A 27,027-nucleotide genomic window follows, 5' to 3' on the forward strand; every position below is an offset into this window, starting at 1 on the left:
TATGATATATACTTAGCCATAAAATATTCAAAAAACTGTGGGCTGCTATCAGTGTTTTCACCTTCTGTACTATGTTTAGTCTTTCCTTCAAATGTTTAATTTTCTTATTTGAATATATTTTAAATGAATGAATAAATTCCGTATCATATTCAATATTTGCAGTTTAAAAAGTACTTCCATATACATTGTCTAGTGTAATAATTTTTATCATGTTTTCATGAAACAACCTGTGGTTTAATTGATTTTCTCTGTTGTCATTTTGTTTTCAATTTCATTGTTTTCTTTCCTGATATTTGCTATATCTTTTCTTGTGCTTGCTATAAGGTTCTTTTCAAATATATGAATTCAAGGCTATAACTTTCCCTTTAGGTACTGCTTTTCTTGCAATTGTCTACTTTTTCCATTACTTAGCATATTACATTACATTTCCATTACTTAGAATACTTAGCATATTCATTGTAATTATTTTAAATTCTCTATGTGATGGTCCCAACGTCTGTTTCATCTTTCAGTTGTGTTCTGATGCTTGCTTTTACTCTTAATACTGTTTTTTTTTCTTGCTGTCTATCATGTCATGTAATTTTTTGTTGAAAATTAGACATCGTATTGAGCGATAGAGGCTGAAGAGGACTCTAATGTGAGGATTTATGTTACTGTGCTACAAGTTGTGCTGTATCTAATGTTTGTTGTCAGAAGCTTCAGATTCCCTCAGTGCCCTTTTTTTTGCCTCTCCTCTTATCTTTGACTTGCCTGAGTACTTCTCCTCAAAGAGAGTCTACATCTTCCAGCTCTTTCAACTCTAATCTACTGGTATTTTACTGAAACCCTATTGAAGTGATGATATGGTGTAGGAGAAAAGCATCCTATCTTTATATAATTTAATATCAGTCTTTTAGCAGACTTGTGTCTTGGGGCTGTGAGTTTCACAAGTGTTTCTGGGGTGTTATAGCTCCCTCCCACCCCTGCCCCTTAAGTGATATAAGAAAGGGAGAGGGGTCTGGAACATGAGAAAATCCTTACCCCATGTGGAAAGAGGGCTTCTTAGGTGGCTCAGTGGTGAAAAATCTGCCTGCCAATATATTCGATCCCAGAGTGGGGAAGATCCCCTGGAGAATGAAATGGCAACCCACTCCAGTATTCTTGCCTGGGAAATCCCAGGGACAGAGGAGCCTGGCAGGCTACAGCCCATGGATTCACAGTCAGACAAGACTTGATTTTGCCACTGAGCAAGCATGTGAGAAGTGCAAATCAAGTATTTTTCTCTGGAGGGTAGGTAGGCCTTTGTTATGGAGAGTCTCTATCAGCATATTCACAAAGATGACATTGCCTAACCACTGCTAGAATCAGGAGAGGATCCTTCTTGGATCTTCACCGGGAGTAGCTGGTGGGATTCCTGGAGGCAAAATCCAGCAAAGGGTGGGGATTCCCCAAAATTCAGCCCCCCCGCCCACGCCCCCAGTGTCTTACTCTCAAGCTAGTCTACATTCAGCTTCCAGCAACTCACTAAGATTCCCATTTAACAGTTCACAGTTCCAGGGTCCTCAACTCCAGAGAAGCACATCTCAGCTATGATACTCTGGATTAACCTCTCTCTCCAGATTTGAGGGTGATGGTTTACTCTGCAAACTCAATTATCTGGTTGGTCCAAGAAAAGTGACTGATTTTCAGTTTCTTCAACTTTATTTGTAAGGATAGGAGTGATGACTTCCAACCTCTTTACAAATTAGAAATGCAACCAGATATTTCCCTCACATAATACATTAAATTTACTTAATCCAAAATAGAGAATTGAAATAGTCTTGACTACATTTGGTTTTAACAACGAAGACATAAAAATGGGATTATGTATACATTATGTAGAATGGTATATAAAGTCAATACTTTTATTGATTTTGTTTAACAAAATCAAAATTTAAATGTCTGTTTCATTCATTTTGTAAATATTTATGATGATTTTGCTACCTTCCAAGTACTCTGTTTATATTCTGTACCATGTGTCTTATAAGGATTCTCTGCTAAAAACAAATCTTCATTACTTGGAAACTTAGAAAGCACATTAAGGCTCAAGCTGGTCATTTCATGACCAAAAACTAGTTGGAAAGAATCTTTTTCACGTTGTTATCTGCACAAAAGGAAATCTTTCATTATTCATGACTTCTTATTTAAGAGCTCATATAATAATTTAGAGGGCTCCGGGATTTTCTAAATTAGTACAAAGAAGTCTTAAATTCTTCACAATTTTCGGTTCTCTAAAAAATTGAATTTTTATCCTTTTGTCAGTATCCACTATTCAGAGATTTATAAAATGCTGCAAAATTGCCACCCCTCATGAATATTGGCAGGTAAATATGTGCTTTTCCTTATGCATGATAATAATAGAGTCACTTTTAAAGGGGAAAAGTACACAGTCGTTACTTTGTTGTGTTCTGTAATCATTCAGCGTTGGCAGATTTTGCAAGTGTTGTCAAGACTTCAAAATCAGCAGATATATATGAATAAATTCAGATAGAAAATAAACTAAACATTACTGGTAATTTTTAATATTTAAACATTAGGTTCATAGAACACAAACACAGAATGTATTCATGTGTCTTATTTTTCTGCAATGTATGAAGATTTTCAAAAGCAAAATAAAATATAGGAGGCACTCTGGTGAATTGCAAAGCCTAAGGAACAAAGAATTGGAAGACCTGGGTTTTAAGCTCTGTCTGGTTAGACCACAGGTTTGTGTGACTTTGAGTTCATTTATCACTTCTCCCTCTTTTTAAAATTTCACACATAAATGAGAATATTGGACCAGGTCATTAGTAAGAGTTTCAGCTCATAAATTATATAATTCTGTGTCACAATTCACACTAAAATTATGCAATTATAAAATTGATGAAATATGCATTTAAAAAAGATTTGTCATTTTCCTGTAAAATTTGCCTGAGTTTTCTTTCTCTATCTCTTTCTTTCTCTATTTTCTGTTTCTTTTTTTTTTTTTGCTTTTGTGTTGGGAAGGGTGGGAGAAGAACAATGAAAAATTTAAATACTTTTCTTGAAATATAATTGCAGTGCTTCCCTTCGATGAAAATTTATTACTGGACCTACATGTAAGCAAGGTAGATAGATGCTGACATAAAATAGTTATTGGATGAGCAGAATAGAAACATCTTCCCTTTGATTTTATCCACCTTCAAACTTCATCTCCCCTTTTGCCACAATACTATTTATGATTTATTTCTTTAGATTAAGATTAATAGCCCTATTCTTTTAAAATTTTTGTATACTTGATTATTTTCAGCTTTATATGCCAAAACATTTTAATTTATTAGGTGCTTTTGTATGACGGCTGATTTGGAGGCATTTTGTGGTAAGATTTTTGATTTGGGTTAAAGGGAAGGAGAAGACAACTCTATCCTTGGGCTTTGCTCAGGGAGTGTAAATTTTTATAGGTAGATAGATATGAAAGATATATACATATTTAAAGTTTTGTATCTACATAAATGTAACTATATATATATGTGTGTGTGTGTATATATATATATATATATATATATATATGTATGTATGAGTTCCCTCCTAGCTCAGCTGGTAAAGAATCTGCCTGCAATGCAGGAGACATCAGTTTGATTCCTGGGTCGGAAGATCCCTGGAGAAGGGATAGGCTACCCACTCCACTATTTTGGCCTGGAGAATTCCATGGACTGTATAGTCCATGGGGTCACAAAGAGTCAAATATGACTGAGAAACTTTCATTGTGTGTGTGTGTGTGTGTGTGTGTTATATTTGAGGTGTGAGGCAAGATATGGGACTAGAGGACATTCTGTGAATAAGATATAAAGAAAAGTGAAGTCAAACTACCAAAGTTTGTAGGGAAAAGTGAATCACATCATTTCTCACAGAGGAGCATCTCAGAGTTTACTACTTGAAATAATAAAAAATGTCTGGCAAATAACATGATCCCTAGCCATCTGCTTTGGGAAATCTACAGGCTATAGCCCTTCCTTGAGGTTCACAATGAACCTTTCTTTGCATGTTAGCCTTATTAAATCAACATTTTGCAAGTATGTTTGAATTTAAAACACCCTTTACTGGAGTGTCTCAAGGAATTTTGGAAAACACTTGCAGAGAGCAGGTTCTGTTTACAATTATTACTAATTCTAGTAAGTATCCCCCAGAATGATTGGGATTGACTAGATGTTTTTCTGCTGAAGAATTCAGTGTTTCATGCTATTCATTACCCATATACTTAAGCTCCAATGTCTAATTTGAAATAAATCTTTAAATGCACATTTTGTTCCCCACTGTTTTCCTTATGGTAATGAACTGGCATTATTTTATTTCATATAAATGACATTTTGAATTATACCATATTTCCATAATTAATGAAATGATTTAATTTCTTTTTGTAGATAATAGTAATTTCTAGTTCTGCAAGTTAAATGCAGCAGGACTCTTTATTCTCATTTTTACAGGCCAGTTAGCATCCCACTGGACTGAAGGCACAGGTGATTCTTTCTTTCCTTCCCTTCACCACCCACCTCTTTTTTTTGGTTTAGTTGTTTGATAAGTTGCATATTAATGAAGTTATTATTTTTGATAAATTCAAAATTTCATCAAATGTGTGTCTGTTATTTATTTTGTAGACTAACTGACAAAAATATATTTTGGATTTTTATTAGGTCACAGGAAAATAGAGGAACTTAAGTCTTTACTGTAGCTTTAGTGACAGGATAAAGTGATCTTTTAAAATTCAGTATATTAACTTGAGTAGAATTATTTCCAATTGTCATAAACAATAGAAATAATATTGAGCCTTATTATTGACCCATTTCTTGCTCAATGTAATTTTATTTAACAATTATAATTTAAATGTAAATGAGGATATGGATCTGCATTTTTGTCAGCTGACTAAGCAGTTCTTTCAGTGGTTACATTCCCAGGCCACCACTTCGGAGACTTGTCTCTAATCACTGACCCGCTCCTTGTTCTTTGTCACCAGTCATACTCATCTTAATGTGTCACTATAGCTTCTTTCCTCCCCTCCCAGAGAGAATGATGTCCTTTTTCTAAGACCAGACCTTCACAATCTTATCTCCTAATACAATGCTATACAAGTTAGATTTACTGAAATTCCACACATATTTCTCATCCCTCCACTTTTATATATATTTTTTCCTAAGTTGTTCTCTCTGCTTGGAAATTATTATTTCCTACTTCTTTTATAATCTTAGCCTTCAAAAATCACCTTTTACCATGGAAATTATGAGTATAACCTTTCCTCTTTGAGCATGTAGGCTATTAAGTGATAACTATCCTTTAATTTTTAATCTATTTACCTGGTATTTATCTATGGGAATTATCTATGGGATAATTATCTATTATTTATCTATGGAAATTATCTGTATACTCAATTTTTAAACTGCTTGAACACTGAGATAGGACCCCAGCGACTTCTATATTCCATTTAGTAAGATACTTGTACTTTGAGTGTTAGACATACATGAAATATTTGTTGAATTAATAAATGAGAGAATGAATGTGATTTTACATTAGATTACCCCAGAAAAAGATTAGAATATACAAGAATTAGTTCAGTTCAGTTCAGTTCAGTCGCTCAGTCATGTCTGACTCTTTGCGACCCCAAGAACCACAGCACACCAGGCCTCCCTGTCCATCACCAACTCTCAGAGTCCACCCAAACCCACGTCCATTGAGTCGGTGATGACATCCAACCATCTCATCCTCTCTCGTCCCCTTCTTCTCCTGCCCTCAATCTTTCCCAGCATCAGGGTCTTTTCAAATGAGTCAGCTCTTCGCATCAGGTGGCCAGAATATTGGAGAGTTTCAGCTTCAACATCAGTCCTTCCAATGAACACCCAGGACTGATCTCCTTTAGGATGGACTGGTTGGATCTCCTCGCAGTCCAAGGGACTCTCAAGAGTCTTCTCCAACACCACAGTTCAAAAGCATCAATTCTTCTGTGCTCAGCTTTCTTTATAGTCCAACTCTCACATCCATACATGACCACTGGAAAAACCATAGCCTTGACTAGACGAACCTTTGTTGGCAAAGTAATGTCTCTGCTTTTGAATATGCTATCTAGGTTGGTCATAACTTTCCTTCCAAGGAGTAAGCGTCTTTTAATTTCATGGCTGCAATCACCATCTGCAGTGATTTTGGAGCCCAGAAAAATAAAGTCAGCCACTGTTTCTGCTCTTTCCCCATCTATTTGCCATGAAGTGATGGGACCCAATGCCATGATCTTATACATAGCTACAAAAGCAGTTTTTGACAGAAAAGTTTCTTTTAAAGAAACTTTAAAGAAGTTTCAAAGAAACTTTTCAAAAGAAACAAAAGTTTCTTTTAAATTAACTCTAAAAGAAACCAATGTATAGATATTTTAAAGTTGGCTTAATTTTATAAAATAATGTCATTTATACATTTTAATAATGTGATTAATATCAAACTTTACCTCTTTTTAAATCTCTTTTCTAAAATGGAAAGATGTTTAACTTTGTCTTTTTCTTTTTTTATCATGAAAAGTGAAAATGAAGTCGATCAGTTGTGTCCGACTCTTTGCAACCCCATGGACTGTAGCCTACCAAGCTCCTCAGTCCATGGGATTTTCCAGGCAAGAGTACTGGAGTGGGGTGCCATTTCCTTCTCCAGGGGATCTTCCTGACCCAGGGATTGAACCCAGGTCTCCTGCATTGTAGGCAGACGCTTTACTGTCTGAGCTACCAGGTAGATATAAACAGTACTTTATATACTCTATTGAATAAAGAATAAAATATGACAAAAAGGAAATAACCACGACTAACTGTTTACACCGTCTGTTAGTAGATGAACAGACACACTTGTCCTTAACCAGGGGCATGCATATCTATGAAAGTTCCGAAGTACAGAAAAGAAACTTAGAAATATTTTTCTGCTCAAGTAAGTATTTTGTGCCAAAGGAATAATCAAAAGATAATGGGAACAATAGAAACTCAGTATTGTTGGTTGTCAAGGTTTAAATTTTTTGATTTTTGAACCAAAATAGTTCAAAGATAGAGTAAAGAAAAAAAAAAGAGTAAAGATAAAGTAGTAGCTTTACCAATGGAAATTTACCTTCACCATAGTATGCTGTGAACTTCCCTGGTGGCTCAGGGGTAAAGAATCTGCCTCCCAGTACAGGACATGCGGTTTCAATCCCTGGGTTGGGAAGATCCCCTGGAGAAGAAAATGGCAACTCTAGTATTCTTGCCTGGGAAATGCCATGGCCAGAGGACCCTGGTGGGCTATAAGTCCGTGGGGTCACAAAAGAGTCGGACACAACTTAGTGACTAAACAACAACATATTCTGCTATAAAAAGCCATGTATTCCAAGTTGAATTAATAAATGAGAGAATGAATGTGATTTTACATTAGATTAGAACAACAAGTATTCACTATCAGTGAAACTTCTGGTAAACTGGCTAAACAAAAATGTTTTCTTGTCAGTGAACATTCAAGTAATATGTACATTACTCCAAAGAATATGTGTGGCCTATAAAAACCGTATGCAGATATTAACATTAACAGCAAATTCTAAGCAGCCTTGTAGGAATTAACTGAGAAAACTTCTGATTGCCTTATTAGATCACAAGCAAAAAAAAAAAAAAACACAAAGTAATAATGATAACAATAACTATAAAATTAATATAGATATGGTTAAAGAACCATGTTTCAAAAATAAAACACACAAAATAGAAAATCTGGATTTAGGCCTGAATTTTAGGTATGCATAAATTTTTAATGATTTATTACTAGTTCATGGCATTAATGATGGAGAAGGAATGGCAACCCACTCCAGTATTCTTGCCTGGAGAATTCCATAGACAGAAGAGGAACCTGGTGGGCTACAGTCCATGGGGTTGCCAAGAGTTGGACACAACTGAGCAACTAAACACAGCTTCAGTGATAATGCTTTTCTTCCACTTCTTGACATTTTTTAGAACTTTAAAAGGCATTTTTAAGACATCTTAAGACATTTTGGGGGACATTTTTAAAAACATTTTTATAATAGAAGGGTTTGGGGGGAGAACTGTTTGGTGCTGTGATGAAATCCTTGAATTCATTTAGGTAAGTAAATACAAAAGACAGTGGACAAGTTGTTCTTCCCTGGAACTCTGTAGTATCATTTCTCAAAGTTTCTTATGTTGAACACTTAATATCTCAGGAGGTTAATAAATGCTACTTAGTAAGGAAATTAAGGAGTTTCCAGAATCTACAAATACAGTAATCAACGGATTGAGTAAAAGTAAAACAATTTCTTTACTTCTGGAAGCTTTCAATATCTTAATATGCATCAGGGACCCTCAGGAAGAACATATAGTTTGTAGGACTTGCCAAGTATTCTTTGACCTAGGATCATGTTTTCACCAAACACCATGCATTAGTATGGAACATGCTTTTTAAAACAGTCTTATTATTTCAGAGTAAAAAAACAATAATGTGCATATAAAATAATCTACTTTATATGTCTGTAATAAGAAATTATATATAAAAAAAGGTGCCATTAGAAAAGACGTTCACCACCCTCACTACAGAGTTTACATGTTAGGTGAAAAACTTTATAAAAAATCAATAAATATAAAAAATGATTGTATGCTATGATGTATGCTACTGCTACTGCTGCTAAGTCGCTTCAGTCGTGTCCGACTCTGTGCAACCCCAGAGACGGCAGCCCACCAGGCTCCACTGTCCCTGGGATTCTCCAGGCAAGAACACTGGAGTGGGTTGCCATTTCCTTCTCCAATGCATGAAAGTGAAAAGTGAAAGTGAAGTCGCTCAGTCGTGTCCAACCCTCAGTGACCCCTTGGACTACAGCCTTCCAGGCTCCTCCGTCCATGGGATTTTCCAGGCAAGAGTACTGGAGTGGGATGCCATTGCCTTTGTTTGCTAAGAAGGAAACAAAACAAGGAGTTGAGTGGGTGGTTAGGAAAGGCTTGAGGCAGTTAATATTTAAGCTTCATATAAGCGTAAGGAGTAGGCTTTTAAGAGTGAGGTATTCCCTGAAGACAGAATGGTATATGCAAAAGTTCTAAGGTGGGAAGAAACTCAGTGTGGTTGGATAACAACATATACAAGAAGTAACACACACAGACAGGCCAGATCATGCAGACCTTAGAGCTCAAAGTAAGGGAGTGTGGATTTTATTCTGTGTGCTTTGGGAAACTTATAGAGTTTTAAACAGTGGATTTTATTTGATATACTTTGTAAGATCACTTTTTGTGCTCTATGGTAGATTGAAAGTGGACCAGAGTGGAACTCTGGAAGACCAGTTGAGAAGCTGCACTAATCCAGATGAAAGATGAAAGGGATGATGTGTTGTCAGATTTGAGACACAGTTTGATGCTTTCTAGCAGGAGATAAGAGAGAAGTTGCAAATAAGTGTGACCTTGATCTCCTTTTCTCTTCTTCTCTGTTCTTCTTTCCAGATAGCATCATCAGAAATATGTAGCATTGCCTATGCCAAAGTATAAATTATCTAAATTACAAATTTCTCTCTTGGATTGACTTTAATTTGATGTATTGTTTGGAAGAGTTCCAAAATGATTGGTAGAGACAATATGTAATACCCCTTGGAGTCACATCTATCTCTTTGCCTGTTCCATTTATCAATTCTGACATTTTATTTCAGCACATCCTTTCACTATAAATGAACTTCATTTCCTTTCACTTTAATTATGACACTCTTTTATAGGACATGAAAATGAATATTAATTTGGTACTATGAGAAATGAGAACTCTTTTGGCAAAGATAGGCCACCGTGGCATTCTCTGCAATAGCCATCCTTATTAACACTGTCATTTACACTGTGTGTGTGTGTGTGTGTGTGTGTGTGTGCATGCTCAGTTGTGTCTGACTCTTTGTGATCTTCTGGAATGTAGCCTACCAGGCTCCTCTGTCCATGGAATTTTCCAGGCAAGAATACTGGAGTGGGTTGCTATTTCCTGCTCTGGGGAATCTTCCCGACCCAGGGATTGAACCCACATCTCTTGTGTCTCTTACATTGGCAGGTAGATGCTTTACCACTGCACCACTTGGGAAGCATGATTTACACCAGCCAAGTGTTATTCCTCCCAAATTTAAATCGTGCTTCCTACCAATTATGGCCCTTGAGTCTATGATAGAAAACAAAAGCAAAGCTAAATTAGGGAAGGACCTTGTTCATATATAATGTTTGTGCTACACAGATATATTATTCAGATTAGTTTTAGTTTTATTGTTTAAATTACATATATTTTCATGTTAGCCAAATTTCATGTAAATAAAAATTATAAACAAAATAGAGTTTAGTACTTGCTTCATTTGTATTTACAAATTCCCTAAAAAATCTATGTGTAGAAATATTTTACCTTGAGTTTTATAAGACTATTTAATGAATACACTAATATGCAAGTAGTTTAAGTATCTGTTAATAGCAGGTAACAGAAATATGCAGTGTCTTTGCTTTAGGGGATTGGCTGTGAAGAAGTACCTAACAGTGAGAATTATTAAACTTTAGACAATATTAAAGAATGAAAAAAGAGAATACTTTGAAAATAGACTTAATTAAAAAATAAATCTGTACCTGTATCTCTGTAATATATATGTGTGTGTGTGTATATATATATATGTATATACATAGATATATATAAAGGATACCATAACTCAGTTGCATTTTTTTATGTCACAAAGACATTTGCCTTGAAGATTGCCCCTTATATTCTCTCTTTTTAATGAATGAAAAATTATGTGCTTTAACATTCTGTTATTCACCAAAGAATTTTAAAGTACTAGTTATACATTTAGTAGACCTAGTTTCTGTTAGTTCTCTTTGGGACTGAAATTATAAATAGGAAGATAGATATTTGTGAAGATATGTCCTTTGATGTGCTCTTCAAGTCCACATTATTTCTCATCTGATGTATTATCAGTTCAGTTCAGTTCAGTCGCTCAGTTGTGTCCAGCTCTTTGCGCCCCTATTGACTGTAGCACGCCAGGCTTCCCTGTTCGTCCCAACTCCTGGAGCCTATGAAACTCATGTCCATTAGTCAGTGATGCCATCCAACCATCTCATCCTCTGTCATCCCCTTCTCTTCCCGCCTTCAATCTATCCGAATATCAGGGTCTTTTCCAGTAATTAGCTTCTTCGCATCAGGTGGCCAGAGTATTGGAGTTTCAGCTTCAGCATCACTCCTTCCAATGAACATTCAAGACTGATTTCCTTCAGAATTGACTGGTTGGATCTCCTTGTTGTCCAAGGGACTCTCAAGAGTCTTCTTCAACACAACAGTTCAAAAGCATCAATTCTTCGGCACACAGCTTTCTTTATAGTCCAGCTCTCACGTGACTACTGGAAAAACCATAGCTTTGACTAGATGGACCTTTGTTGGTAAAGTAACGTCTCTGTTTTTTAATTTGCTGTCTAGGTTGGTCATAGCGTTTCTTCCAAGGAGCAAGCATCTTTTAATTTCATGGCTGCAGTCACCATCTGAGGTGATTTTGGAGGCCAAAAAAATAAAGTCTCTCACTGTTTCCCCATCCATTTGCCATGAAGTGATGGGACTGGGTGCCATGATCTTCATTTTTTGAATGTTGAGTTTTAAGCAAACTTTTTCACTCTCCTTTTTCACTTTCATCAAGAGTCTCTTTAGTTGTTTCTCACTTTCTGCCATAAGGATAGTGTCATCTGTGTATCTGAGATTATTGATATTTCTCCCATCAATCTTGATTCCAGTTTGTGCTTTATCCAGCCCTGCATTTTACATGATGTATTATAATTTCTTCCTAACATATCTCTTTCTAGTTGCCCCTTTCTCTAAAGCCATTCTCGGTCTTGCTGCCAAAATGATCTTTATAAAACATATCTAATCATGCCTTTCCTTGTTTAAATTCATTATTTTAAAATCCAAACAACCTCTCATTGTTTGTAAGATTCTCTTGTGTATACCATTGTTGCCCCATTTTGAAGTTAAGAGATTGAAGCTCAGAAAGGCTAAAGAACTTCAACAATGTCATAAAACTAGTAAGTGGCAAAGTTTAGGTTACATACCATATGAATTCAGTCCTTTGAAGTTTGTTGAAAATTTTCTTATGGTCCCATAAATGTCCTATATGTGCTAGAAAACAATATGTCTGCATTTGCATTTGTTTGGTAAAGTGTTCTTTATATGTCTGGTAGATCAGATTTGTTAATTTTCATATTAAAATCTATATCCACATCCATTTTCCTAAAAAGAGCTGCATTAAAATCCTTCACTACTATAACAACTGGACATGGAAAAACAGACTGGTTCCAAATAGGAAAAGGAGTATATCAAGGCTGTATTTTGTCACTCTGCTTATTTAATTTATATGCAGAGTACATCATGAGAAACGCTGGGCTGGAGGAAGCACAAGCTGGAATCAAGACTGCTGGGAGAAATATTAATAACCTCAGATATGCAGATGATACCACCCTATGGCAGAAAGTGAGGAGGAACTAAAGAGCCTCTTGATGAAAGAGGAGAGTGAAAAAGTTGGCTTAAAGCTCAACATTCAGAAAACTAAGATCATGGCATCTGGTCCTATCATTTCATGGCAAGTAGATGGGGAAGCAGTGACAGACTTTATTATGGGGAGGCTCCAAAATCACTACAGATGATTGCATGGTGACTTCATGGTGACTGCAGCCATGAAATTAAAAGACGCTTACTCCTTGGAAGAAAACTTATGACGAACCTAGACAGCATATTAAAAAACAGAGACATTACTTTGTCAACAAAGGTCCATCTAGTCAAGGCTGCAGTTTTTCCAGTCGTCATGTATGGATTTGAGAGTTGGACTATAAAGAAAGCTAAGCAGGGAGAATTGATGCTTTTGAACTGTGGTGTTGGAGAAGACTCTTGGGAGTCCTTTGACTGCAAGGAGATCAAACCAGTCAATCCTGAAGGAAATCAGTCTTGAACGTTCATTAGAAAGACTGATACTGAAGCTGAAGCTCCAATACTTTGGCCACCTGATGTGAAGATCTAACTCCTTAGAAAAGACCCTGATGCTGGGAAAGATTGAAGGCAGGAGGAGAAGGAGACAACAGAGGATGAGATAGTTGGATGGCATCACCGACCCAATTAGACATGAGTTTGAGTAAACTCTAGGAGTTGGTGATGGACAGGGAGGCCTGGCATTCCGCAGTCCATGGGATTGCAAAGAGTCGGACATGACTGAGCAACTGAACTGAGCTGAACTATAAAAAGCTTGTCTATATTTCATTGTAGTTGACAATCTGTGGCTATATTATTAGATAAAATAGTTTAATATTTCTGAAAAATGAAATTTTTTATTATCAAATCACTCTCATTATTTCTAGTAATGTTCTTCATCTCAATAAGAGATATTAATATAGCCACGGGAGGTTTCTTTTTTTTAGGATTTACCTGGTATATATATTTTTCCGTCTTTTCTACTTTCTACCTTTTTGTATCCTTACCTTTTGGAAACCTCTCTGATGAACTGCATTTAACTGCATTTTTTGCTTTTGTTTTTTATCTCATCTGATAGTTTTTGTCTTTTTACTGTTTGTGGGAAATACACTGTTTCTCTTCTTTTAGTAGCTACAATTCCAACATGTTTTCTTAACTTATGAAACTGTAAAAGTCAATCAAGTATACTTTTGCTCCCTTTAGAGAACTCAGTATTTGGAACACTTTAATTCCTTTAAACTTTAATTCCCTTAAATTCCTTTAATCCCGAAATCCCACAAAGTTAACCTTATTTTTGCATATTTGGGGACACTTTAAGTCTTTTTTTAAAGGACATTCTCATTATTAGTTTGTATATATAGCCAGTGCTCATTTAAATCATTTAAATTTATCTACAAATGTATAACTTTCACTGTTTTTTTTTTTTTTTTCTACTTGGATTTACAACTTGCATTTAAAACAGCTGTCTGGGATTATTTTCAATTTATCTGAAATACATTTTTCAGAATTTCCTTTAATGATACTCTGGTGGTTGGTTTAGTCGCTAAGTCATGTCCGGCTCTTGCAACTCCATGGACTGTAGCCTGTCGGGCTCCTCTGTCCATGGGATTTTCCAGGCAAGAATACTGGAGTGGGTTGCCACTTCTTTCTCCAAGCAATGATACTCTACTAGAGGCAAACTTCTCAGTTTAGTTGGTTGGAAAATGTCCTTATATAACCTGTGCTCTTGAAAAAATTCTACTGAAGCTAGACTTTGGGTTAGTAGTTATTTTCTTTGAACACACTAAATATTTGATTTCATAGGAAACTGAACATTTCTTGACATTCCCACAATCACTCCTTGGGAGGAATCTGCCTTTTCTGACTGGCTACTTGTAAGATTACCGCTTTGTCTTTGGTATTCTAAAGTTTCACTCTTATGCATCCAAATGTAAATTTCTTTTTGGTCATTTTGCTTGTGATTTGTGATTTCTAAGGGAAATAATTGATCACTTTCATTGGTTCTGAAAATTTCTCAATCTTTATTTCTTCAGATATCTCTTCTATTTTATTCTCTCTGTCCCTTTCTTTTGATGCTCAAATCATGCTTAGGTTAGGCCATCACACTCTATTTTCTATGTCTCGTTACCTTTATTTGACTTTCCATGCTGAATTCCACATAGTTCCTTCTAGTCATGTTTTAGGTTACTAGTTCTCTCTTCATATATAAAAGGCTAATCTCTTAAGCTTGGTCACTGAATAATTTCAGATATTATATTTTTATTTCTAGAAATTGTGTGTGTTTCTCTCCAGATATGCTTTATCATTGTTTATAGTTTCCTGTTACTGTTCTTGAGTATCTTTTATTTTTGAAATGTAGTAAGCATTGTTATTTTATTGTTTTCATAATATTTGAAATCTCCACAACCGATTTCTGTTGTTTCTTCTGTTCTTATTCATAAGCCTTATTTTCTTATGAGTGAAGTAATTTTTTACTGTGTGTTACTCTTTTTTTTTTTTCTTAGAAAATTACTTGTAGGAATTCTTTGAGACCTAGTGTAAAGGTGTTTTCTCTGCAAAATATTTGTCATTGCTTCTGCCACATAGGGGCACTAATGGTCTTCAACTATTTTAAATTACCTGGTTTGAGATTTTCTTGTTTGTTTATTTTTCAGTTTTAATGAGATATAATTGACAAGTGAAAGTGTAATGTATTTAGAGTGTATAGCATGATGATATTGTGAAAGGGTTACCACAGTATATAACGCATTCACCATTGAGAATTTTTAAACCACCTGCTGCTACTGCTGCTAAGTCACTTCAGTCGTGTCCAACTCTGTGTGACCCCATAGACGGCAGCCCACCAGGCTCCCCCATCCCTAGGATTCTCCAGGCAAGAACAGGAGAATGTTCCCACTGGAGTGGGTTGCCATTTCGTGCTCCAATGCAGGAAAGTGAAAAGTGAAAAGTGAAAGTGAAGTCGCTCAGTCGTGTCCGACCCTCAGCAACCCCATGGACTTCAGCCTACCAGGCTCCTCCGTCCATGGGATTTTCCAGGCAAGAGTACTGGAGTGGGGTGCCATTGCCTTCCTAAATCACATTAATTTGAGCTGCAAATATACCCAAGCGTAGGCTTGTGGTTACTAAATGAATCTTTCATGACCTTTATGAGGGAGGGTCTCCTCTTTGGGCAAGCCCTAAGATTTGTCTCTATCCCGCTGTATCCCACAATTGTGTGAAAACTGCAGTTTAAGTTCACTAAGTTCCAGTAAATGTCTTTAGGCAAATAAAAAAAAAAAAAAAATGTAGTGATTTTATCTCTCTACGATCCTGCCTTCCTTTAGCTTTTATTCTAATAATTTCCTTAGTACTGTATCAGTTCTCTGATGCTATTAAGTAAAAAACAAATGTATGTAAAAATGTGGGGCTTCCCTCATAGCTCAGTCAGTAAAGAATCTGCCTGCAATGCTGGAGACCCGGGTTCAATCCCTGGGTTGGGAAGAGTCCCTGGAGATGGAAATGGCAACCCACTCCAGTATTCTTGCCTGGGAAGTCCCATGGACAGAGGAGCCTGGTGGGCTACAGCCCATGGGGTTTCAAGTCTCGGACACATCTTAGTGACCAAACCACCATGTAATAATGTACACACACACACTCTCAAGCATGTTTAGTTCTTTTAAGCAAGAGATATGCAGACACCTAAGCTTTCAAATTCAGAAGCTAAAATTTAGCAAGATTTCTACTAAAGGTATAAGTAGAATAACTTAATGGGTAAAGTTAACCAGCTGGCTCTAAAGCAGCTTACTGTGACAAGTAAATTTCATCTTTAATAGAAAACAAATTATGGAAGACCTAATTCAAGGAGAAATAGCTCATAAGAGCTCTTGGGAGGGTGAAAAATAATACTACCAACAAAAAATAATGGAAGGAATAATGACAACATTTTCTTCTCAAAGGAATCTTTCCAATTCAGGGATCGAACCTGGATCTCTAGAATTGCAGGCGGATTCTTCACTGTCTGAGTCACCAGGGAAACCCCTGTCATATATAAAATGGGGATAAAAATGCTAACTGTATATAAGAAGACCGAGACACAGAGAATCACAGATAATAAGTGGGCTAACAAGGACTCAAACCTAGGTAGTAACGATCTAAAGTCCATGCTTTATCTATATTGCTGGTGTGTGTGCTCAGTCTCAGCTGACTCGTTGCCACCCCATGGACTGTAGCTGCCAGGCTCCTCTGTCCATGGCATTCTCCAGGCAAGAATACTGGAGTGGGTTGCCATTTCCTAACAGTAAGGGAAAATTAAAGTTATTTGTTAAATTTGTGTGTGGGGAAAGGTTTCAACTACATAGTGTAGGAGATATCACATACATGTTGGTTTGTTGGTTAGTTACTAAATATTCTTTTAAGAAAGCTTTGATTATAATTGTAGCAGTATTATAATAAAGTATAAGGAAAATATGTAGAATAACAGGAATAATTTACTATACTTGTAAATTATAAAAAAGACAGTTTTCTTTCATGACAAATCTTAAAAACTGGGTCAGTTAAAATAACTTCAATTGTATACTGCAATAACTTGGGAAAGTCAAGTATAATCTAGCAAAAAACCTAGCCAAAAAAAAAAAAAAAAGCACAATAGAAAATTCAATTAGAGAGACGAAGAACACCACATTGCCTACTTATATTTAGTTAATATTATGTGGTATAAACTACTTAAGAATGAAGGATTTGAGGTAATGATTCAAATGAGTACAATTTCAATTCAAAAAATGGTTACAAATATAATTAGGAAAAAATTTGATAATATTTGCAGATGACGCATGGCAAATCAGGAAACAACTTGAGACTATAGTAAAACTAGTTACATTGAACTCAACTACAGTCAACCCTTGATTAACTGGCATAAATGGGGTGATGAACAGATAGAAAGGAAACCACAGTTACTCAGAATCATCATTGAAACAAAAGGCAATGGCACCCCACTCCAGTACTCTTGCCTGGAAAATCCCATGGACAGAGGAGCCTGGTAGGCTGCAGTCCATGGGATCGCTTAGAGTCGGACACGACTGAGCGACTTCACTTTAACTTTTCACTTTGATGCATTGGGGAAGGAAATGGCAACCCACTCCAGTGTTGTTGCCTGGAGAATCCCAGGGATGGGGGAGCTTGGTGGGCTGCCATCTATGGGGTCGCACAGAGTCGGACACGACTGAAGCGACTTAGCAGTAGCAGCATGAAACCAATAACAATATGACACAAAATAATTTATTTAATAATACAGTAGTTTGACAGTCCACAGATATTACCCAAAAGTGTAAAAATATTACAAGTACTTTGATTTAAGGCCATCTGCCAAAAATTACTGGGCTGTTAAACAACTTCATAGTAAAGATCCTTGTATTTATGAGTCTGGGATTAAGCAGACACATGCCTCATTTCTCTTTCATTACTATCCTTAATTAGAGGTTCACCCAAAATTTTTGCTCTGCAGTGTTAGAATACAGGCATACATTGTTTTATTGAGATTCACTTATTGCACTTCTCAGGTATTTCATTTTTTTTTTTTAAATAAATTGAAATTTTATGGCAACAATGTGTCAAACAAATCATTTTTCAATAGCATTTTCTCCTATCATGACTCCATTTCACATTTTGGTAATTCTGGGAATATTTCAAATTTTTTCATTTTTATTATATTTATTGCAGTAATCTATGATCAGTGATCTTTGATGTTATTGTAGTAGTTGTTTTGTTATGCCATGAAACATTCCTACGTAACACAGCAAACCTAACCAATAAATATTGTGTGCATTCCCACTGTTCCACCAACCAGTCATTCTCTAATCTTTCTCCTTCTCCTTATGCCTCCTTGTTTCCTGAGATACAATACAATGTTGAAATTTGGCCAGTTAATAATCCTCCAATGGCCTCTAAGTGTTCAAGTGAAAGAAAGAGTCTCACATATCTCACTTGAAATCAGAAGCTAGAAATGATTAAGCTTTTTCCCTTTAAGGAAAGACATGTCAGAAGGACATGTAAGGAAGGCTTATGAAAAACAGAGATAGGCTGATAGGTGAGCTTCCTATAACAAACAATTAGCCAGGTTGTGAATGCAAAGAGGCTAAGTTCCTGAAGGAAATTAAAATCACTACTCCAGTAAACACATGAAAGATAAGAAAGCAAAACAACATTATTGCTGATACAGAGAAGGTTTTCATGGTCTGGATAGATCAAACAAGCCACAACATTCCCTTAAGCCAAAGCTTAATCCAGAGCAAGGACCTAACTCTCTTCAATTCTTTGAAGGCTGAGAGAGTGAGGAAAATGTGGAAGAAAAGTTGGAAGCTAACAGAGGTTGCTTTATGAGGTTGAAGGGAAAAAGCCATCTACATAACATAAACATGCAAGGTGAAACACAGATGCTGATGTAGAAGTTGCAGCAAGTTATACAGTAGATCTTGCTAAGATCATTAATGAAGGTAGGTGCACTAAACAACAGATTTTCAATTGTATACAAAACAGCCATATACTGGAAGAATATGCTCCTTTGACTTTCATAGCTAGAGAGGAGAAGTCAATACCTGGCTTCAAAGCTTGAAAGGTACTCTTCAAAGGTACTCTTGTTAGGCAGAGGTTGATGTAGCTGGTAACTTTAACTTGCAACAAATGCTCATTTACCATTCTGAAAATACTGGGACCTTTGGAATTACGCTAAATCTACTCTGTGCTCTGTAAATGGGACAACAAAGCCTGGATAATGGCATATTTATTGACTGCATGGTTTACTGAATATTTTAAGCCCACTCTTAAGACCTACTGCTCAGAAAAAGATTGCTTTTAAAATATTACTGCCCATTGGCAATGCTTCTGGTCATTCAAGAAATCTGATGGAAATGTACAATGAGATTAATGTTTTCATGCCTGCTAACAAAACACCCATTCTGCGCCAATGGATCAAGGAGACATTTTTACTTTCAAGACTCTTATTTAAGAAACACATTTCATAAGGCTATAGCTGCCATAAAGAATGATTCCTCTGATGTATCTAGGCAAAGAAAATTGCAAACCTAGAAGGGATTCACCGTTCTAGATGCCTTTAAGCACATTTATGATTTCACGGAAAGATGTCAAAATACCAACATTCATAGGAGTTGGAATTGGTTGATTCCAACTCTCATAGATGACTTTGTGGAGTTAAAAAACAGTGGAGGAGGCAACTGCAGATGTGGTGGAAACAGCAAGAGAGCTAGAATTAGAAGTAGAAAATGTGACTAAATTGTTGCAATCTTATGATAAGACTTGAATGGATGAGGAGTTGCTTATTATGGATGAACAAAGAAAGTGTTTTCTTGAGATAGAATCTAAGCCTGTTATGATGCTGTGAAGGTTGTTGAAATGACAACAAAGAATTTAGAATAATTATATAAACTTATTTTAAAAAGCTATGTCAGGGTTTGAGAGGATTGATTCCAATATTGAAAGCAGTTCTACTCTGGTACCAAACAGAATTGTATACTATAGAAAAATTATTCATAAAAGGAAGAGTCAGTTGATGTGGCACACCTCATTGATGTCTTATTTTAAGAAATAGCCACAGCCATCCCAGACTTCAGCAACCACCACCCTGATCAGTCAGCAGCCATCAATGCTGAAGCAAGATCATCTACCAGCAAAAAGATTAAAACTCACTTGAAGTCTCAGATGATGTTTAGCAATTTTCTCTTTTTTTAGGAATTTTTCACCTTCCCCAACTGAAGCTCTAACCTATTAGGCACTAACTCTGCATCTCCTCCTCCCCTAATCTGCCTGACAACTGCCATCCCACTTTCTGTGAATTCAGCTACGCTCAGTACCTCATGTAGGTGGAATCCTACCGTATTTGTCCTTTTGTGATGGCTTATTTCCCTTGGGTTAGTGTCTTTGAGCTTCACCCATTGATACCATGTGTCACTAATGCTGAATGATAGTCCGCTGTGTGTGTATGTGTTAGTCGCTCAGTCGTGCCCGACTCTTTGTGACCCCATGGACTGCAGTCCACCAGGCTCCTCTGTCCATGAGATCTCCAGGCAAGGATACTGGAGTGGGTTGCCATTTCCTTCTCCAAGCAATTTTCTTTTTAGAAATAAACAATTTTTTTTTTAACTTAGGTATATGCATTTTCTAGACCTAATGTTGTTGCACACTTAATAGACTATGATATAGAGTAAAGACACTTTTATATGCACTGGGAAACCAAAAGAATTTGCGTGACTCAATATTTGCTTTATTGTAGCAGTCTTGACCCCAGTCCACAATATCTTTGAGATCTGCCTGTACCCCACAGGTATGAGCTGAGGGACAGGGCGCTTCGACAGCTCCATATCATCTGTTCATTACTAAACAGGTTATCTTTTACTATATAGATATTTTATTCATAGTAATTTCATTTCTTCACAAATACATTCTTTATGATTAATTATTACTTTAGTTTATCTTCTATCATATAATCAAGAGTTGGGTACACTCCCAAATGTATAGTCATTTAGATAATCTCTAGAGAAAATTAACCTTTGCTTCGTTGCTATAAAAATTTCACATAAACTGTTTTCACATGAATTGATATCTAGAAATTAGATTTCTTAACTCTCATCTTAGTGTTATTTCATGTCCCATATGCAGTTCCCAAATTAACTTTTTTAATAATGGTCTTTATTTTTTAGAAGAATTTTAATTTAGATTTACAGAAAAATTGAGACAGCTGTACAAAGTATTCCCATGTGCAACACACTCAGCTTCCCCTATGAGTCACATGATACTTCAGTGTAATACATTTGTTTCAGGGAATACACCGATACTGATGCATTATTATCAACTGATGAGATGGCTGGATGGCATCACTGACTCAATGGACGTGAGTCTGAGTGAACTCCGGGAGTTGGTGATGGACAGGGAGGCCTGGCGTGCTGTGATTCATGGGGTTGCAAAGAGTCGGACACGACTGAGCAACTGAACTGAACTGAAGTGTTTACTCAGCATTCTTCAGTTCTACCTAATATAAATTAATTTAACATGCTGCTTATTAGTGTTCTTGAGGGGAAGGGAGGTAAAAAGTGTCCTGTTGTAAAGTCAGTTTGGAAAGTGCTAAGTTAAACAAAGTAAGAAAACATATTTCTTGCCTGAAAACCTCAGACTCCTTAAGATACATAATGTAAATTTCAAAATGGAATTAAGAGTATGTTGTGTCACCCAAAATGATTTGGTAACAGAACTCTTTGAGATAGGACATTTTGAAGGACTCATATTCTGAAAATCACTCTCTGGAAAATTGTCCTATACCATATCATGGCATGCCACATCAACTTAGACTAGGTTGATATATAAATCTGAAAACATTTAAAACTCACTTTTGTTAGAATTATCTGTGGAAATGGAGCTAAAAAATTGATAATACTAGTTAGTTCCTAGAGGTAATTATTGGCTGAAGGGGTAAGATCTATTTCTTGTGTATCATTGTGTACCTTTAAATTTTGTACCAAGTATATATTACCTATTCAAAAATTAACAAAATACTATAGAGTGAATTACTCTGTAATTCAGTCTATCCTGGAAAAAAAGGTTTACTCTGTAAATATGGCTTTTGTTACCATAACTGTTATGATACATGTCTACAGCAACAAAAAATTGTTGCTAACTAAAATTATACACATATAACCTGCTCTCAAGTATAGGATAGTGAATTAAGATAAAGCAATCAGTGTAAGACTATTTTAGAAAATAAGCAATACAAAATGTTCTTAGATAAGGTCATAAAAGAAATAGAAAATTGCACTCACAAGACATGCATATCTATAATTTGATTAAATGAGTAAGTGCACTAGAGTGGTGGCTGCACAGTGCTGGAATGACTTCGAGGAGGTACTCCACATCCAAGGGCAAAGGAGAAGCCCCAGAAAGACAGTAGGAGGGTTCCCCTACTGTCTTTCACATTAAGAATCAATCACCATACTTGCCAGAGACACTCAGAGGGCTCAAACATACCTGTGCGCACCAGGACCCAGAGACCCCACCGAGACTGAGACAGAACTGTGTTTGAGTGTCTTCTGCAGAGGTGCAGGTCAGCAGTGGACAGGGGCAGGGGATCTGGGTGCAGTAGACCTGGGTATAGCACAAGCCCTCTTGGAAGAGGTCACCATTTACCTCACCATAGAACCACCAGAACTTACACAGGACTGGGAAACAGACTCTTGGAGGGCACAAACAAAACCTGTGTGAATGAGGACCCAGGGGAATGGAGCCGTGACCCCACAGGAGACTGACATACACTTGTCTGTGGGTATCCAGGAGTCTCTGGCAGAGGCGTGGGTTGGTGGTGGGCTGCTGCACAGTTGAGAGCACTGAGTGAAGAATGCATGCATGGGACCTTTGAAGGAAGTCGCCATTATCTTCATTGTCTCCACCATGGGTTGGCCTCAGGTCAAACAACAGGGAGGGAACACAGCCCCGCCCATCAAAGGAAAATTGGATTAAAGATTTACTGAGCATGGCCCCACCCATCAAAACAAAATCCAGTCCTCCTTCCCCCCCACTCACCACCACCAGTCAGTCTATCCTATAAGGAAGCTTCCATAAGGTCTCATATTTCTCCAGACAAATGAAAACAATCATTGAAAACTAAGCAAACTGATCACATGGACCATAGCCTTGTCTAACTCAATGAAACTATGAGCCATGACGTGTAGGGCCACCCAAGAGAGACAGGTCACTGTGGAGACTTGTGACAGAGCGTGGTCCACTGGAGAAGGAAATGGCAAACCGCTTCAGTATTCTTGCCTTGAGAATACCATGAAAAATATAAAAAGGTAAAAAGATAAGATACTGAAAGATGAACTTGCCATCTTTAGTAGGTTGGTAGTTGCCCGATATGCTACTGGAGATCAGTGGAGAAATAACACCAGAAGAATGAAGAGATGGAGCCAAAGCAAAACCAACACCAAGTGGTGGATGTAACTGGTGATGAAACTAAAGTTCGATGCTGTAAAGAGCAATAATGGCATAGGAACCTGGAATGTTAGATCCATGAATCAAGGCAAATTGAAAGTGGTCAAACAGGAGGTGGCAAGAGTGAACACTGACATTTTAGGAATCAGCGAACTCAAAAGGACTGGAATGGGGGACTTTAACTCAGATGACCATTATATCTACTACTGTGGGCAAGAATGCCTTAGAAGAAATGGAGTAACCATCATAGTCAACAAATGAGTCTGAAATGCAGTACTTGGATGCAATCTCAAAAATGGCAGAATGATCTCTGTTCATTTCCAAGGCAAACCATTCAGTATCACAGTAACCCAAGTCTATGCTCTGACAAGTAATGCTGAAGAAGTTGAAGTTGAATGGTTCTATGAAGACCTGTAAGACCTTCTACAACTAACACCCCAAAAAGGTAACCTTTTCACTATAGGGGACTGGAATGCAAAAGTAGGAAGTCAAGGAACACTTGGAGTAACAGCCAAATTTGGCCTTGGACTACAGAATGAAGCAGGGCAAAGGCTAATAGAGTTCTGCCAAGAGAACACACCGGTCATAGCAAACACCCTCTTCCAACAACACAAGAGAAGACTCAACACCTGGACATCACCAGATGGTCAACACCGAAATCAGATTGATTATATTCTTTGAAGCCAAAGATGGAGAAGCTCTATACAGTCGGCAAAAACAAGACCAGAAGTGGACTGTGGCTCAGATCATGGACTCCTTATTGCCAAATTCAGACTTAAATTGAAGAAAGTAGGGAAAACCACTAGACCATTCAGGTATGACCTAAACCAAATCCCTTACAGTTATACAGTGGAGGTGACAAATAAATTCAAGGGATTAGATCTGATAGACAGAGTGCCTAAAGAACTATGGACACAGGTTCATAACTTGCTACAGGAGGCAGTGATCAAGACCATCCCCAAGAAAAAGACACGAAAAAATGCAAAATGGTTGTCTGAGGAGGTCTTACAAATAGCTGAAAAAAGAAGAGAAGCAACAGGCAAAGGAAAAAGGAAACATATACCCATTTGAATGCAGAATTCCAAAGAATAGCAAGGAGACATAAGAAAGCCCTCCTCAGTGATCAATGCAAAGAAATAGAGAAAAACAACAGAATGGGAAAGACTAGAGATCTCTTCAAGAAATTTAGAGATACCAAGGGAACATTTCATGCAAAGATGGGCACAAATAAAGGACAGAAATGGTATGGACCTAAGAGAAGCAGATAAGAAGAGGTGGCAAGAATACACAGAAGAAATATACAAAAAGATCTTCGTGACCAAGATAATCATGATGGTGTGATCAGTCACCTAGAGCCAGACATCCTGGATTGTGAAGTCAAGTGGGCCTTAGGAAGCATCACTACAAACAAAGCTAGTGGAGGTGATGGAATTCCAGTTGAGCTATTTTAAATCCTAAAAGTTGATGCTGTGAAAGTGTTGCACTCAATATGCCAGCAAATTTGGAAAACTCAGCAGTGGCCACAAACTGGTAAGGTTTGTGGAAAAGATTCATTCTAATCCCTAAGAAAGGCAATGCCAAACAATGTTCAAACTACCTCACAGTTGCACTCATCTCACACACTAGCAAAGTAGTGCTCAAAAGTCTTCAAACCAGATTTCAACAGTACATGAACCGTGAACTTCCAGATGTTCAAGCTGGATTTAGAAAAGGCAGAGGAACCATAGATCAAATTGCCAACATCCGTTGGATCATGGAAAAAGCAAGAGAGTTCCAGAAAAACATCTGCTTTATTGACTGTGCCAAAGCCTTTGACTGTGTGGATCACAACAAACTGTGGAAAATTCTGAAAGAGATGGGAATACCAGACCACCTTACCTGCCTCTTGAGAAATCTGTATGCAGGTCAGGAAGCAATAGAACTGGACATGGAACAACAGACTGGTTCCAAATCGGGAAAGGAGTACATCAAGGCTGTATATTGTCACCCTGCTTGTATAACTTATATGCATTAGAAATGCTCAGAATCAAGATTTCCAGGAGAAATATCAATAACCTTAGATATGCAGATGATGCCATCCTTATGGCAGAAAGTGAAGAAGAACTAAAGAGCGTCTTGATGAAAGTGAAAGAGGAGAGTGAAAAAGTTGGCTTAAAGCTCAACATTCAGAAAACTAAGATCATGGCATCTGGTCCCATCACTTCATGGCAAATAGATAAGGAAACAATGGAAACAGTGACAGACTTTATTTTTAGAGGCTCCAAAATCACTGCAGATGGTGACTACAGCCATGAAATTAAAAGATGCCTACTCCTTGAAAGGAAAGTTATGACCAACCTAGACAGCATATTAAAAAGCAGAGATATTACTTTGCCAACAAAGGTCCATCTAGTCAAAGGTATGGTTTTTCCAGTAGTCATGTATGGATGTGAGAGCTGGACTATAAAGAAAGCTGAATGCCAAGCAATTGATGCCTTTGAACTGTGGTGTTGGAGAAGACTCTTGAGAGTCCCTTGGACTGCAAGGAGATCCAACCAGTCCATCCTAAAGGAAATCAGTCCCGAATATTCTTTGGAAGGACTGACTGCTGAAGCTGAAACTCCAATATTTTGGCTACCTGATGCAAAGAACTGATTCATTTGAAAAGACCCTGATGCTGGGAAAGATTAAAGACGAGAGGAGAAGGGGATGACAGAGGATGATATGGTTGGATGGCATCACTGACGCAATGGACATGGGTTTGAGTATGCTCTGGGAGTTGGTGATGAACAGGGAAGCCTGGTGTGCTGCAGTCCATGGGGTCGCAAAGAATCGGACATGACTGAGGACTGAACTAAACTGAAGTATACCTTATAGATTATAGTTTTAATATTAATATAATATTTTTTATAAGTTTAATATAATATGTTTTTAAAAGTTGTTTATTATTGGTTTCCCTTGTAACTCAGCTAGTAAAGAATCTGCCTAAAGGTGGGAGATGTGGGTTCGATCCCTGGGTTGGGAAGAACCCTTGGAGAAGGGAAAGGCTACTCACTCCAGTATTCTGGCCTGAAAAATTGCATCGACTGTATAGTCCATGGGGGTCGCAAAGAGTTGAACATGACTGAGTGACTTTCACTTTGTTTTGTTTCAGTATTCTGGGAAAAAATAACCCAGAGTTTCCAAGGAAGATCAAAGTTCATTAAGCAACATGTTCTGCAAGAAGGGATTCATCATAATTTAGCTTCCCTATTAACAGCAACTTTTCCATCCATTTCATTGGGAGATGTGTATCCAAATAAAATTGTAAAGTATTCACCTGGAGGGGCTTCTGTACTATTAACATATCATTCTGATTTATGTTATAACCTACTTTCATCTATTTCCCATATATTTGTATCATTATTATCCTTTATATTATTTTACCCTTTGTAAAGTTGTTGCCACTTTACAAAGCAAAGGAGGGACACAGCAATAAAAGGTCTTTTTCTAGATTACTCAGAGATTTCAGAGCATCATCAATTGCACTTTATTGACCGAGGTCAAGGGACCACCTCTTTTTACTATCCTTTCTGACTATAACTACAGCTTAATTATACAAAACCATAATAATTAATAATTCTA

General features: G+C 37.0%; 1 protein-coding gene across 4 annotated transcripts in view; it reads left to right on the plus strand.

The window, feature by feature from the left end:
- XRCC4 (X-ray repair cross complementing 4) overlaps positions 1–27,027 on the plus strand; it is a 379,323-nt gene that overhangs the window by 220,717 nt on the left and 131,579 nt on the right. The window contains exon 8 of one of the 4 annotated variants that reach the window (XM_070794005.1): positions 1–27,027. This exon is cut by the window's left edge and continues 25,701 nt beyond it; it is cut by the window's right edge and continues 38,233 nt beyond it. The exons of the other annotated variants lie outside the window; for them this stretch is intronic. The gene's annotated coding sequence lies outside the window, so the exon portion shown is untranslated. 4 annotated transcript variants of the gene reach the window in all.

Source organism: Bos indicus, chromosome 7, assembly GCF_029378745.1.
Source record: "Bos indicus isolate NIAB-ARS_2022 breed Sahiwal x Tharparkar chromosome 7, NIAB-ARS_B.indTharparkar_mat_pri_1.0, whole genome shotgun sequence".
Taxonomy (NCBI): domain Eukaryota; kingdom Metazoa; phylum Chordata; class Mammalia; order Artiodactyla; family Bovidae; genus Bos; species Bos indicus.